This window comes from Lithobates pipiens, unplaced genomic scaffold, assembly GCF_037356315.1.
Source record: "Lithobates pipiens isolate NorthernLeopardFrog02 unplaced genomic scaffold, aLitPip1_a1.2 Scaffold_8, whole genome shotgun sequence".
NCBI lineage: Eukaryota > Metazoa > Chordata > Amphibia > Anura > Ranidae > Lithobates > Lithobates pipiens.
Genome location: NW_027507903.1, coordinates 573,496,424 through 573,510,956, shown reverse-complemented (window position 1 = coordinate 573,510,956; position 14,533 = coordinate 573,496,424). Strand labels below are relative to the sequence as shown.

General features: G+C 43.8%; 1 protein-coding gene and 1 non-coding gene across 2 annotated transcripts in view; one reads left to right on the top strand and one right to left on the bottom strand.

Moving 5' to 3' along the window:
• Positions 1 to 14,533, bottom strand: part of P2RY11 (purinergic receptor P2Y11) — a 102,929-nt gene that overhangs the window by 70,590 nt on the left and 17,806 nt on the right. The gene's annotated exons all lie outside the window — the stretch shown is intronic.
• TRNAR-ACG (transfer RNA arginine (anticodon ACG)) lies at positions 1,934 to 2,006 on the top strand. The gene has a single exon. It is a non-coding gene; the product is annotated as a tRNA-Arg (tRNA).

The window sequence follows — 14,533 nt, the reverse complement described above, 5'->3', positions numbered from 1 at the left end:
CTCTGCCATGCAGGCCATTTTTGCCCAGTCTTTTCCTGATGGTGGAGGCATGAAGGCTGACCTTAACTGAGGCAAGTGAGGCCTGCAGTTCCTTGGACGTTGTTGTGGGGTCTTTTGTGACCTCTTGGATGAGTCGTCGCTGCGCTCTTGGGGTATTTTTGGGCGGCCGGCCACTCCTGGGAAGGTTCACCACTGTTCCATGTCTTCGCCATTTGTGGATAATGGCTCTCACTGTGGTTCGCTGGATTCCCAAAGCTTTGGAAATGGCTTTATAACCCTTTCCAGACTGATAGATCTCAATTACTTTCTTTCTCAATTGTTCCTGAATTTCTTTGGGTCTCGGCATGATGTGTAGCTTTTAAGGATCTTCTGGTGGACCTTACTGTGTCAAGCAGCTCCTATTTAAGTGATGCCTTGATTGTGAACAGGTGTGGCAATAATCAGGCCTGGGTGTGGCTAGAGAAATTGAACTCAGGTGTGGACAACCACAGTTATAGTATGTTTTAACAAGGGGGGCAAACACTTTTTCACACAGGGCCATGATGGTTTGGATTTTTTTTTCACCTTTAATAATAAACACCTTCATTTACAAATTGCATTTTGTGTTTACTTGTGTTGTCCTTGACTATTGTTTAAATTGGTTTGATGTTCCGAAACACTTAAGTGTGACAAACATGCAAAGGAACAGGAAATGAGGAAGGGGGCAAACACTTTTTCACACCACTGTATGCCCTTAGAAATCCTGAAGGCGGTGCTTGGTTTTCGGGGCCCCGTACGCAGCTAGGCTTCCAAAAAGTCGACCACATGTGGTATCCCCGTACTCAGGAGAAGCAGCAGAATGTATTTTGGGGTACAATTCCACATATAACCATGGCATGTGTGAGCAATATATAATTTAGTGACAACTTTGTCATTATTCAATCGCTTGAGGCAAAAAAATAAAATATTCAATGGGCTCAACATGCCTCTTATCAATTTCCTTAGGGTGTCTACTTTCCAAAATGGGGTCATTTGGGGGGGGGGGTTTGTACTGCCCTGCCATTTTAGCACCTCAAGAAATGAGATAGGCAGTCATAAACTAAAAGCTGCGTAAATTCCAGAAAACGTACCTTAGTTTGTAGATGTGACAACTTTTGCGCAAACCAATAAATATACAGTTATTGACTTTTTTTTTTACCAAAGACATGTGGCTGAATACATTTTGGCCTAAATGTATGACTAAAATTGAGTTTATTGGATTTTTCTAATAACAAAAAGTAGAAAATATAATTTTTTTTCAAAATTTGCGGTCTTTTTATGTTTATATCGCAAAAAATAAAAATCGCAGAGTCAGTCAAATACCTTTAAAAGAAAGCTCTATTTGTGGGAAAAAAAGGATGCAAATTTTGTTTGCGTACAAAATTGCATGACCGCGCAATTACCAGTTAAAGCAGCGCAGTGCCAAATTGTAAAAAGACCTCTGGTCATTGACCAGCAAAATGGTCCGGTCTGAAAGTGGTTAAAGATATAAATATTATATAATATAATATTTTTGCAATCTATATTCAGCAACCATATTTTAAAAACAAAAAAAGTAAATCTCCCTGCTTAAGAAGACTCATAATACCTCTCTATTGGGCGCAGGCTCCAATCTTTGCTTTCTTTATTAGCTACAACCACCAAAAAATTTCCGAGAAACATTTAAGCTTAAGGCTGGAAACTTTCTCCCCTCCCCCACATGACACTGCTAGGTGCATCCAAGCAAGCATTGGCACTGTCACATGGGAGGAAGAGGACAATGCACTTAACCTTATAATCAACACATAAATTCAGTGGATAAGAACAGCATTTTTGTACAGGAAGATGTACAACACAACAAATTAACAGATTTAGAGAGGGCATGCATGCCAATGACTGGACTAATGTCAAGGCCTAAGGGCATAGCATCATAGCAGGGCCAGTGGCGCAATGGATAACGCGTCTGACTACGGATCAGAAGATTGTAGGTTCGACTCCTACCTGGCTCGTCTGCCGTGATCGTAAAGTGGTTAGTACTCTGTGTTGTGGCCGCAGCAACCCCGGTTCGAATCCGGGTCACGGCAACCTTTTGTATTGAAGAGCAGAGTTAGGAAATGACAGGAAATCTTCAATTTTCCAGTTGCCATTAAAACAAGAATAGGGAGAAAAGGGATATCTATTAATTTGCTAAAGTGACACCTCTCCTGGGAGGCGATTTTCCTCAAACCGGAAATACCCTCTCACTTCCTATTGTGTTCCTGGACCCTGCAATGGGAGGATGACAGAGGCCATGTGTAAAGAGGAAAGTGTATCTGCATAATTCTTCTGTATGTTCCTGCGCCCACTAAGGTGGTATGAGATGAGGCTTGGCTTAGCATGTAGCACAGACGTTATTGTGTCCTTTACCAGAATAAAGCCAGCCACCTCAGCCCCGACTATATGGAAAAAGAGGTTTTAGCTGAATCCAAATTACCATATAATATCCCTATCTTGAGTAGGGATGAGCCGAACACCCCCCGGTTTGGTTCGCTACCAGAACCTTCGAACCAACTGAAAATTCGTACGAACTTTAGAACCCCATTAAAGTCTATAGGACTCGAACGTTCGAAATCAAAAGTGCTAATTTTAAAGGCTAATATGCAAGATATTGTCCTAAAAAGGGTTTGGGGACTCGGCTCCTGCCCCAGGGGACATGGATCAATGGCAAAATTTTTTTTTAAAACGGCTGTTTTTTCGGGGGCACTGATTATAATGACGATTAAAGTGAAAAAAAGTGAAATATTCCTTTAAATACCATGCCTGGGGGGTGTCTATAATATGTGAAGTGGCACGTGTTTCCCGTGTTTAGAACAGTCCCTGCACAAAATGACATTTAACGGAAAAAAGTCATTTAAAACTGCTTGCGGTTTTAATGTTCCAGCAATATGGATGAAAATCATTGAGAAAAATGGCATGGGTAGCCCCCCCTGGCCATTACCATCCCCTTCGGGTCTTGTACGGATATTAAGGGGAACCCCGTACCCAAATTAAAAAAAGGAAAATTGTGGGGCCCCCAGGCCCTATATACTCAGAACAGCAGTATACAGGCGGTGCAAACAAGACAGGGACTGTGTAGGTTTGTTGTGTTCAGTAGAATCTGTTTGTAATTTTGAACTGGTACATTTTTAAAGTGTAGCTCCAGTCAAAAAATCTATTTTTAAGCTTTTTGGAAAACATAGGGAAGGGTTATCACCCCTGTATAATTTTTTTTGCCGTTCGTCTTTTTTCATCTCCCTCCTTGTTGTCTCCTTCCGTTTGCAAGTAGGAGACGTTTGTAAGTTGGATGTTTGAAAGTAGGGGCCTGCCCTATATGCTCTGTAGAAATTTGGGCCTAAGGTGTTGGTGTTGCCACAACACTGTAAGCCCTCAAAGTGACTCTTGGTGGGCCCTGCTGTGAACGATTATATCAAGAATTGTAATTACATGCCATTGTTGAACAGTGGTAGAAAAATTGGGTCTTGGGTGGTTGTGGTGGTGGTGCTGGTGCCACAACACTGTAAGTCCTCACAGTTACTCTTGGTGGGCGCAGGAACGGGCCCTGCTGTGAAATATTATATCAAGAATTGTAATTACATGCACCTGTTAAACAGGTGCTGAAAAATTGGGCCTTAGGCACTGGTGCTGGTGCTACGACACTGCAACCTCTCCCAGATACTCTAGTTGGAGTGCAGGAATGAGCCCTGCTGCAAAGCATTGCATCAAAAATTGTAATTACACGCCCCTGTTAAACAGGGGCTGAAAAATTGGGCCTTAGCCACTGGTGCTGGTGCCACGACACTGCAACCTCTCCCAGATACTCTAGTTGGAGTGCAGGAATGAGCCCTGCTGCAAATCATTGCATCAAAAATTGTAATTACATGCCCCTGTTAAACAGGGGCTGAAAAATTGGGCCTTAGGCACTGGTGCTGGTGTCACGGCCTTGCAACCTCTCCCAGATACTCTAGTTGGAGTGCAGGAATGAGCCCTGCTGCATGGCATTGCATCAAAAATTGCAATTACACGCTCCTATTAAACAGCGGCTGAAAAATTGGGCCTTAGCCACTGGTGGCATCACCCAGAACCAAAGCTATCAGTAGGAACATTGAGGAAGAGGATAGTCAGTCAACATAACAGGACAGTCACTCAGCATCAGCATCGGCAGTCTTGAAGGGATGTGACATTTAAAAAAAAATTATTCGGTTACATCAGCTTCAGGTGCTTGGTAGCTGGTGGTGATCCAAGACTGATTAATCTTTATGAAGGTCAGTCGATCACCCGAGTTGGTGGACAGGCGCACCCTGTGATTGGTTACAAAGCCTCCATGCAGGACAGGCCAGCAGCTCAATTGCATACTGTGCAAGCTCTGGCCAGTGATCCATCCTCAAGATTCAGTAATCCAGAGGATTTTCGGTGGGAAAGGTGTCCAAGTCTGACCTTGCCCCTAGGTATTCCTGCACCATGTAAATCAGACGCTGGCAGTGGTTGCTGGAATCATACCTTGGGGCTGCGGACCTTCTCCACCGCTCCTTCTGTGACTGACCGAAGCCTCAGCAACACGTTGTCCAGGACCAAGAGTTTGTAACCTCCCAGTCTCTGGGAACGCATTGCACAGACTTTTCTGCAAGGCCTCCCAGAGATGTCTCATCCTCTGCTCCCTCTGCACTGGCAAGATAAGATCCGCAACCTTACCATTGTACCGTGGATAAAGGAGAGTGGCCAGCCAGTAATGGTCCCTCTCTTTGATCTAAAGAATACGAGGATCCTTCCGCAGGCTTTGCAGGATCAGGGAGGCCATGCACCATAGGTTAGCTGAGGCATTCGGTCCGGAGTCCTCTGGGTCACTAAGGACAACATGATCCGCAGCCACCTCCTCCCAGCCACATAGAAGGCCACAGGTTTCTTGGGACTGTAAATCATCCCTAAAAGACTGCTGCTGTTGATGCTGAGTGCCAGGCTCCACCTCCATGCTGACACAATCCTGCTCCTCTTCATCCTCTTCCTGTGTGATGGGTGGGACAGCAGGAACACTGTCTGGATAGAGGGGGGCCTTGAGAGGCAAGGAAGTCCTCCTCTTCCTGCCTCTGTTCTGCCTCAAGTGCCCTGTCCATTATTCCACGCAGCATATGCTCCAACAGGTGGACAAGAGGTACAGTGTCACTGATGCATGCACTGTCACTGCTCACCATCCTCGTGGCCTCCTCAAATGGTGACAGGACATTGCATGCATCCCTGATCATGCTCCACTGGTGTGGTGAAAAGAAACCGAGCTCCCCTGACCCTGTCCTGGTGCCGTAGTCGCACAGGTACTCATTGATGGCCCTCTGCTGTGTGTGCAGCCGCTGCAGCATGGCCAACATTGAGTTCCACCTGGTGGGCATGTCACATATAAGGCGGTTCTTGGGCAGGTTCAACTCCTTTTGGAGCTCAGCCAGCAGAGCACTGGCATTATATGATCGGTGGAAATGCACACAGACTTTCCTGGCCTGCCTCAGGACATCCTGTAAGCCCGGGTACCTGCCCAAGAACTGCTGCACCACCAGGTTAAGGACGTGAGCTACACAGGGCACATGGGTCAATTGTCCCTGTCGGAGGGCGGAGAGGAGGTTGGTGCTATTGTCGCAAACCACCATTCCTGGCTTAAGCTGGCACGGCGTCAATCACCTCTCGGCCTGCCCCTGCAGAGCTGACAAAATATCTGCCCCAGTGTGGCTCCTGTCCCCCAAAAAAAAACAGAGCAAGCACGGCATGGCATCTTTTTGCCTGTGTACTTGCGTAGCCCCTTGAACACCTATGGAGCACCACTGGTTCCGAGGACAAAGCACAGGAAGAGGCCACGGAGGAAGAAGAGGAGGGGGTGGAGGAGAGAGGTGTTTCACAACCATTAGTAGCATTTTAAAGGCGTGGTGGCGGAACAACCTCCAACACTACTGCACCTTGTCCTGCATCCTTCCCAGCTGCCAGAAGAGTGACCCAATGGGCCGTGAAAAATAGGTAACATCCCTGTCCATGCCTGCTGGACCATGAGTCAGCGGTAATATGCACCTGACCGCCCTGTCAGTGAGACATGGACATTGCCTTCCACATGCCGGTAGAGAGCCCAAATCGGCTTCTGTGAGAAAAAGTGGCGTTTGGGAACCTGTCACTGAGGAACCGCACATTGCACAAACTCACGGAAGGGAGCCGAGTCTACCAACTGAAAAGGCAGCAGTTGAAGTGCTAGCAATTTAGCCAAGCTAGCATTCAACCGCTGGGCATGTGGATGGCTGGGAGTGAACTTCTTTTGACGGTCCAGCAGCTGGGGCAGGGGAATTTGCCTGCTACAATTGGACATCGGTGTACAGCTAGCAGAGTGCCCGCAAGTACTTGGCTGTGACACACCTAATTCTACACCTTCATTCCTCTCAGTGCAGGTTTCAGAGAGGACTGAAGGTCTAGTGGGGTTGGAGATCCCAGCTGATGAGGAGCAAGGAGAGGTCGGCTTTGTTCTTTGGTGTGGGTCTTTAAGGTACGCTTGCCAACGAGCTGCATGGCAGGCCAACATATGTCTGGTCAAGCATGTCTTGCCCAAGCAGCTGATGTTTTGGCCACGTGAGATACGCTTGAGACATATATTGTAAATAGCACTGGTGTGATCTGATGCACTCGTCTCAAAAAAGGCCCACACCAAATAACTTTTGGAATAATGCGCAGAGGCAGTCCCCTGCACAGGCGGAGTTCTGCAGTGTGATTCAGTCGGTGTGCTGCCCTTCAGCTGGCCCCCGGAGGGCATCCTGCCTCATTGGAGATGTGCCTCCTCCTCTCTCCTATCAGGCACCTATGTGGAGTCAGTGACCTCATCATCCCCTCCCTCTTCATCACTGGAGCAAACCTGGCAGTATGCTGTAGCTGGTGGAACATGACTGCCAGATTGCTGTCCTTCTTGAGCATCCCCTCTCTCTGCGCTCACACTACTGCCTTCCTCTAGCTGGGTATCATCATCAGAGCCTTCAAAAAGCTGGGCATCCTTCTGGAGGATGTACCCAACACTGTGCTCAAACTGTTCGGGGGGCTCCTCGGGAGGACATGGTGGGTCTAGGGAAGGAGGGACTGATGACATTGAGATGAGGGAAGAGGACGTGTTGGCAGCTGCTTTCCTAGTACCCTGAGCCTGGCTGCAAGAGGATGAGGAGGATGAGGAGGGCTTGGTCATCCACTCTACCAAGTCTTTGGCATGATGCAGCTCAACCTGTCCAGCTGCCGAAAATAAGGACAAGCGTGTCCCATGGCCACGTGCTGATGACGGTGCACCGTGTCCACGACCAGCACTGTTGTCTCTAGACACAGAGCCTGCTTGCCCTCTTTTATTGGCTCATGACTGTCTGCCTCTACTTGTTGGCCTTCTAGACATAGTGATTAATGATTAATAGTGCTTTTGGACCGGGTTGTCTCCAGAACCAGGAAAATGCCTTTTGGGTATCCTGGATGAATGGGGAATACTGGGGAATATATTATATTAATAACTAGGAGCCTATTTCAGGCTCGTAAGCTTATTTCTTTCTTTTTTTTATATTATAAATTTATCATCAAGAAAAAACATTAACAAGAACAACAATCAACATTCTGTATCTCATTTCTTATTTAAATCACCTCACCTAATTCATCCCTTCTTTTTATTCTTCCTCTCCCCAGCTCCCAAAAAAAAAAAAAGAAGAAGAATTTCTTCTCTCTTCTCTCTTTCCCTTAGTAGATCCCTCCCCTCTATCTCCCCATCCTCCTCCCCCTCTCTATACCTCCATTATTGAAATATATCCATACGATTTCTTAAACTGAATCCATTTTTGCCAGATCTTATCTTATATCCCCAGTGAGTCCTCTACTGTGTGTATTGTTTCTTCCACGGACCTAACCCATTCCACCCTTGCTATCCACTCCTTCATTTTCAAGGGCTTCTTGGGTTCTCCATAGAATCGGAATCAGACTTTTAGCTGCGTTTAGGAGACATGGGACTAAGGTATTTTTATAGCGGGAGACCATGTTTCCTGTATCATGGAATAAACAAACCCAAGGATCTTTCTGAATCTGTTCTCCTGTTATTTGGTAAATAGCCCCTATAATTCCATCCCAATAGGGTTGTATTTTTATGCATTATTCCCCAGGGCGTCACACATCTTGTAGTAATATTTCCTCCTTTTTTGCCCATCTAGTAAAATATATGTGTTCTTCTTTCCCTGGCATAAAACAATTTGTGCCTAATATCGACATTAGTGGTGAATTATAATCCCAGTGAAATTGCCTACCCAACCCATCCCATATCTTCAACGTGTTTCTCGTTAGTGGATTTATGTTAGAAGCTAAATCTCGGTAATGTGGCGGTATCCAATCCATCTTTCCTATATCTACTTTACTTTGTGAGATTTCTACAGTAACCCGACTTTTCTCTTCCTTGTTATAGATCCAGTCTGTAATACGAGAATTAGAAAAGAAATCTGCACTGAAAAACATATACCATATATAGTGATAAATCATATCACCACCATAACACAAACTTAATTTTCCACCTTGTGTACAAATTATTGATATAAACACAAATAGATTAATAAATAATTGAAATAAATAAAAATTATTAGAAACGTAAACAATCCAAAAAATTTAATATGAAAGCAGGAGGATAAGGAGATGAGGCTTCAGTCCACTTAGGTGACTCCGTACACAACACCCTCAAAGTATGGAACCAGTGCACCCAGAGAAAGGAAATCCTCCACCACTAGATTCAGTGAGGCTTACCAGCTAGCAAGATCTCTTTTTAGGGAGATCACACGTGCCCGCAATTAAAATCACCAATCCGGTCTTTTAAGAGACACTGCTGATATCTCCAATTTGTATATCCCCTCCTCGGAATGTCTCCCATTTCAACCACATTCATTTAATGAGATAAAACAGAAAGGGTCCTATAGCGTAACTCCATATAAAACTTTTATTCAAACAATATAAAACAGAGATTGCAAACTCACAATTTCAGCCATATACAAGCGTGTATATACAGTAAAGAGCCGGCCGGCTCTCTCTCGCTGCCCGTCCTTCCTAGACCAACGGGGAATGGCGGTGACGTCAGCACGCCGCTCAACCCTACGTCATTTCGTCAAAGCTGACTTCTTCCTTGGGTACGGGCCAGTAATACGAGAAATAGAAATCGCCTGATAATATTTTTTAAAATCTGGTGCTGCTAGTCCCCCCATCTCTTTTTCTTTAATCATTGTTGCGTATGCAATCCTAGGGTGTTTATGTGCCCATATATATTTTAATACCATTAATTTTAATTTCCTGAAATAATCTTGAGGAAGTGTTATTGGAATCATTTGAAAAATATATATCAGCATTATATATATATATATATATATATATATATATATATATATATATATATATATATATATATATATACATCTTCAATGCATTTATTCTCCCTATCCATAAAATGGTTTTATATCTCAAGATATTCAATTGTTCCTTGATTTTATTAAGCATTGGAATATAATTGGCCTTAAACATAGCCCCTAGGGATGCCTTCAATTTTATACCCAAGTAATCCAACTCCTCTTTACACCATACAAAGGGGAATTTGGGGAATTCCCTGCTGCTATTCCCTCTGTGTAGTTATATTCAAAATCTCAGATTTAGACATATTTATTTTAAAGTTTGTAAATTTCCCATACTGACACAGCTCCTCTAAAACGATTGGAATTGTTATCCTGGGGTTAGAAATGTAAAAAAGCAAATCAACCGAATACGTGGCTACTCTATACTCCCTTTCCCCTACTCTGACTCCTTTAATATCAGGATTTTTACGAATAGCAGCTAATAGGGGTTCCAATGCTATTATGAACAATAATGGAGAGAGGGGGCACCTCTGTATTGTTCCATTAAATAATTCCAAGGGAGCAGACAGATTCCCATGTATTCTGATTTTAGACGTTGGGTGGTGGTAAAAAGCCGATACTCATTGCATTGTCCTCTCACCCACTCCTATATGCCTCAATGTTTCAAACATGAAACCCCACGCTACCCTGTTTAAAGCCTTTTCGGGATCTATTGACAGAAGTACCACTGGGGTCTCCCTCCCTCTTACTTCATGTATCAGGAACATAGACTTCAGAAAATTATCCCTCCCCTCTCTCCCCATCACAAACCCTACCTGGACATTATGAATTCAACTTGGTAGCAAAGATTTCAATCTTTCTGCTATTATTTTAGCAAAAATCTTAATATCTGTGTTTAACAGAGATATTGGCCTATAGCTCCCTGTGGATGCAGGATCCTTCCCTTCTTTTAAAATTAAGGTTATATGGGAAAGTAATGACTCCTCCTGGAAAGTCTCTCCTTCAACCAGTGTGTTCAAAAAATCACATAGCTTAGGGACCAAAAACTTTTGAAATTTTTTATAATACAAAATGGAGTATCCATTGGGGCCCAGGCTCTTTCCCAGGGACATGTTCTTTATTGCTCTTCCCATCTCTTCTCACGAGATTGACGCTTCCAAATGTTCAAGCTCCTCCTTAGATGCCCTGGGAAGGGCTAGGCCCCATAGATACTCCCGGGCTTCAGTCTTTCGCTTCTCTCTATCTGCACCTATCTGACTCACATTATACAAACCACTATAAAATGAATGAAATACGTTTGCAATTTGAGGGGAAGAATAGATCATCTTTCCCTTGTCATCTCTCATTTTAAGAATAAAGGACCTGTTTTTTTTTCTTTTACTCTTCTAGCCAACCATTTCCCAGATTTATTACCCCATTGATATATTTCCTTATTTACTAGAAAGCACATTTTCTCTCCTGTTCTAACAATTCCTCTAGCTCCTCTCTTTTTACTATTAATTCTTGCCTCTCAGGGATACTTTTAGGTTTCGTTCTTTGTTCTATAACCTGTATCTCCCTATATAAGAGGGCTATCTTTTTTTTCCCCACTCCAATCCCTATCAAGATTCCTCTTATAAAGGCCTTATGTGTTTCCCATAGAGTTGACCTAAGGATTTCTGCTGTATCGTTAGCATCAAAGAAGGCCTCCATCTCCTGCTCGACCCTCATGATTATTTCAGGATCCTAAATAAGAGAATCATTCAGCTTCCAATTCTTCCCCACCGGGGGATCACCTGATATTTCCAATTAAATTATAACTGGGGCATGGTTAGAAATGGTAATTGCTTTTATGTCCGCACCTTTAAGGCATGATACCAGTTGATGTTCTATTAACACATAGTCAATCCTTGAAAATTTCCAATTCACAGGGGAGTAAAAAGTATTGTCTTGTTTACCTGGGTATCTAATCCTCCAAGCATCTATCAGCTGAAAGTCTAGTAACAATCTTTTTTATTGCCCTTTGCCTTTGAGCTGTATATTGAGGGGATCCCCCAGACGTATCCATCCGAGGATGTATACAAAAGTTTCCCTTATATGGGTCTCCCTCCTCCTCCCCACACCCCCTCCCTCTTCCGTTTCCCACAATCCATCTCTTGTTGCCTTGAGTGGGCAATTTCCCTTCTTCCTCCCCCCATCCTGGCGGGGGGGGGGGGGGTGGGGTAGGATGTCCAGTTTGTGACAGAAATCAATCAGATCTTCTGGAAATCTCAAAACTTCGGCCATCTTTCTTCCCTCTAAGACAGGCTGGAAATCCCCATTGATATGATATATATTCGATATCCTCAATTGTTCAGTTAAGGGTTTTAAGGAGTCTCCTTCTCATTAAAGTCTCTGTGGATAAATCTGAAAAAATCTGTAGCTCAACTCCTTCATAGGAGATTCTTGCTTTTTCTCCATGATTTTAGATTTCTCTTTGGCATAGTGAAACCTTATTATGGTATCTCTCTTGGTTTTTTTGGTCCTTTGGATGTGGTATCTTGTGATCACTCTGTCAATCTTCAGTATCTCTGCTGTTTCTCTCTCCAATAAGGGGTTAAACAGTATCTGCATTACTTTTGTCAGTTCCTCATTACTATGCTTCTCTGGGAGACCTTTTATTCACAATTTTTTACGTCTTTTTCGATTCTCTTGGTCCTCCAGCTTGTAAAGAAGAACGCTATTTATTCTCTGCAAGAATTTCATTTGTTCATTTATTTCTTCCAATCTCTGATTGTAATCATCCAGTCTTCCCTCTATCTCTTCTACCCTTCCCAATACTTGCCCAATATCTGATCTTATTGCGGCAATATCTACTTTTAACAATATCTCCATTTTTACTAGCATCTCCGCCAGCATCTCTTTAATTTGTGGGGCACCCTCCTAAATTTCCATAAATTGTGGGCTTTCCTCTATTAATTAGGCACCTCCTCCTCTCTTCTTCAGCATCCGTTTTGTTCTTTAATACCTCCTTGGGGATTATTCCCATTACTTCTTGGCCAGTTAGGGGCTGAGTCATTTACTTTCACTGCCTTATTCTCCTCCTCCTGTATTTTCTGCCTAGTGGCTCCTGTTTGTAATACAATCCCTTGCTTAGGGCTGCCATGTCCATCTTCCACTATACTGGTATCTGCTGACATATAACACTGAATGCCTCCTGAGCTTGGGGCTGGCAGAGCTCCTTTGCCAGTTTTATTTGCCTTCCCTCTCATTTTCATCAGTTGATAGCCCGCCCAAAAGACATATTTTTCAAGTTCTGAACTATGGCTCAAAAATGCTCAGATAATAGGGGAAAGGGAGAAGAAAAAAATCATCAAATATTAGATTCTTCAGTGCGTCTCAGCGTACTGGTCATACATCAACACCTCATCCTCTGCGAGAGTTAATTCCAGGCTAGGTACAGATGAATAACTAGTAGAGAAAATCTTCAGTTCATCTGTTTCTTGCCACTTGCCACCACTCAATTAGAGCAAATAAATCAGCTGGAGGGGTTAGTTTGCAGCAATGAAAAATCAAAAATAACAAAAATTAGGCTGAAAAAGAAGTTCTTTGGTCCCATAGGGGTCTCTCAATAGAATCCGCTGACCATCAGCCTATGCAGGAGGTATATCTATGCATAAATATTTAATAGCAACTACAGTTCAATAGCATAAGTTTGAATGTTCAGTCAGCCTTTGAACCCTTTAGTTGAGCATTAAATTAACATTTGTTTGCCCTTTGTATAGCATTTCTTTTACTCTTCTTATATGCTCCCGTTTGCATAGTATTTGCACAGTATTTACATATCACACCAGAGAGAAAGAAAAGTTAATTCCAAGCTAAGTACAGATGAGTAACCAATAGAGGAATTAACAATTCCTAGACATACTTCAAATCTCCTGCTGTTCATCCACATTTATGGGAGGGGAGAAGATAGGCTCAATTCAAGTCTGTTCAGATATTAGTTCTGAGCATTCACTGAACTCTAGAAAAAAGGATTAATTCCAGACTAGGTACAAATGAAATGGATAGGAGGAAACCAGGCAATTCCCAGGTACACTTCAGGTATCCTGCTATTCATCCCCATTACTGAAGGGGAAACATGAGCAAAATATACGTCTGTTTACAGGTACATTTTCCTACCGCAATCCAGTTAGTCTCCTTCCTCTTCCTTTAGGTGGATCTGTAGTGGTGACCTCTCTCAGGGAAGCTGTCAGTCTTGCCTCCATCGTCTCCACCTTCCTATCAGCACGGGGGTCTGTACTTCAGCCGGCGTTGGTCTTCCCCTTAGTCTGTCTCCCTTCCACCAGTCTCCAGGGGTGCCAGCAGCGGTCTCCGGCCCAGTGCCGCAATATCACCATGCCACTCCGCCGTCTAAGAGAAACATCTCCTCCAGTGTCCGGCATGAGGAACATCAATAATGGGAAGTCCGGGGATAGGTGGGGACACAAAGAAGGAGGGGAACCCCAGACAAGCCTTGCTGGACCGAACCGGGGACAGTTGTTCTGGGTGGAGAAAGTGCCGTTGGCAGCGCTGTAGTCTCAGCATGTCAACACCAGGTGAGATGAGGGTCACAGGTGGGGCTGAAGGTCTCCGGCGTGAACCTACGTGTCAGCGATCTGCCCCCACACCATCCTCCCTGGCTCCTAAGCTTATAGCGGAAAAGTGGACATCCCCATGCCCACTAACAATAGCAGAATGGAAGATACAAATAAGGGAAACCTTAGTTAAGGAAAAGTATATCTTTTTACACAGAGGCTGTCCAGGGAATGTTAAAAGGATATGCAGAAGATGGTCTGATATTTTGGATGTATCATTTTATGGGAGAGTGGGGGGGGGGGGGGGGGCAGGGAGGGAGGGGGAGAGTACAGGTGCCAAGGTTTTTTTTTTTACCCCATTTCATCACGTGCTGGGGTTGTATGTTGGGTGTATGTTGTTTGTTAGTCTTGTTATTTTTTTGTATGAAAAAGTAATAATAAAGAATGAACTGATTAAAAAAAAAAACATTTGACCAAATTTCCTGTGCCTTTGAGCTCACACATACCCTAAAACATCAGCGATCCACCTCCGTGTTTCACAGTAGGAATAGTGTACTTTTCATTGTAAGCCTTGTTGACTCCTCTCCAAATGTAGTGTTTATGGTTGTGGCCAAAAACCTCAATTTT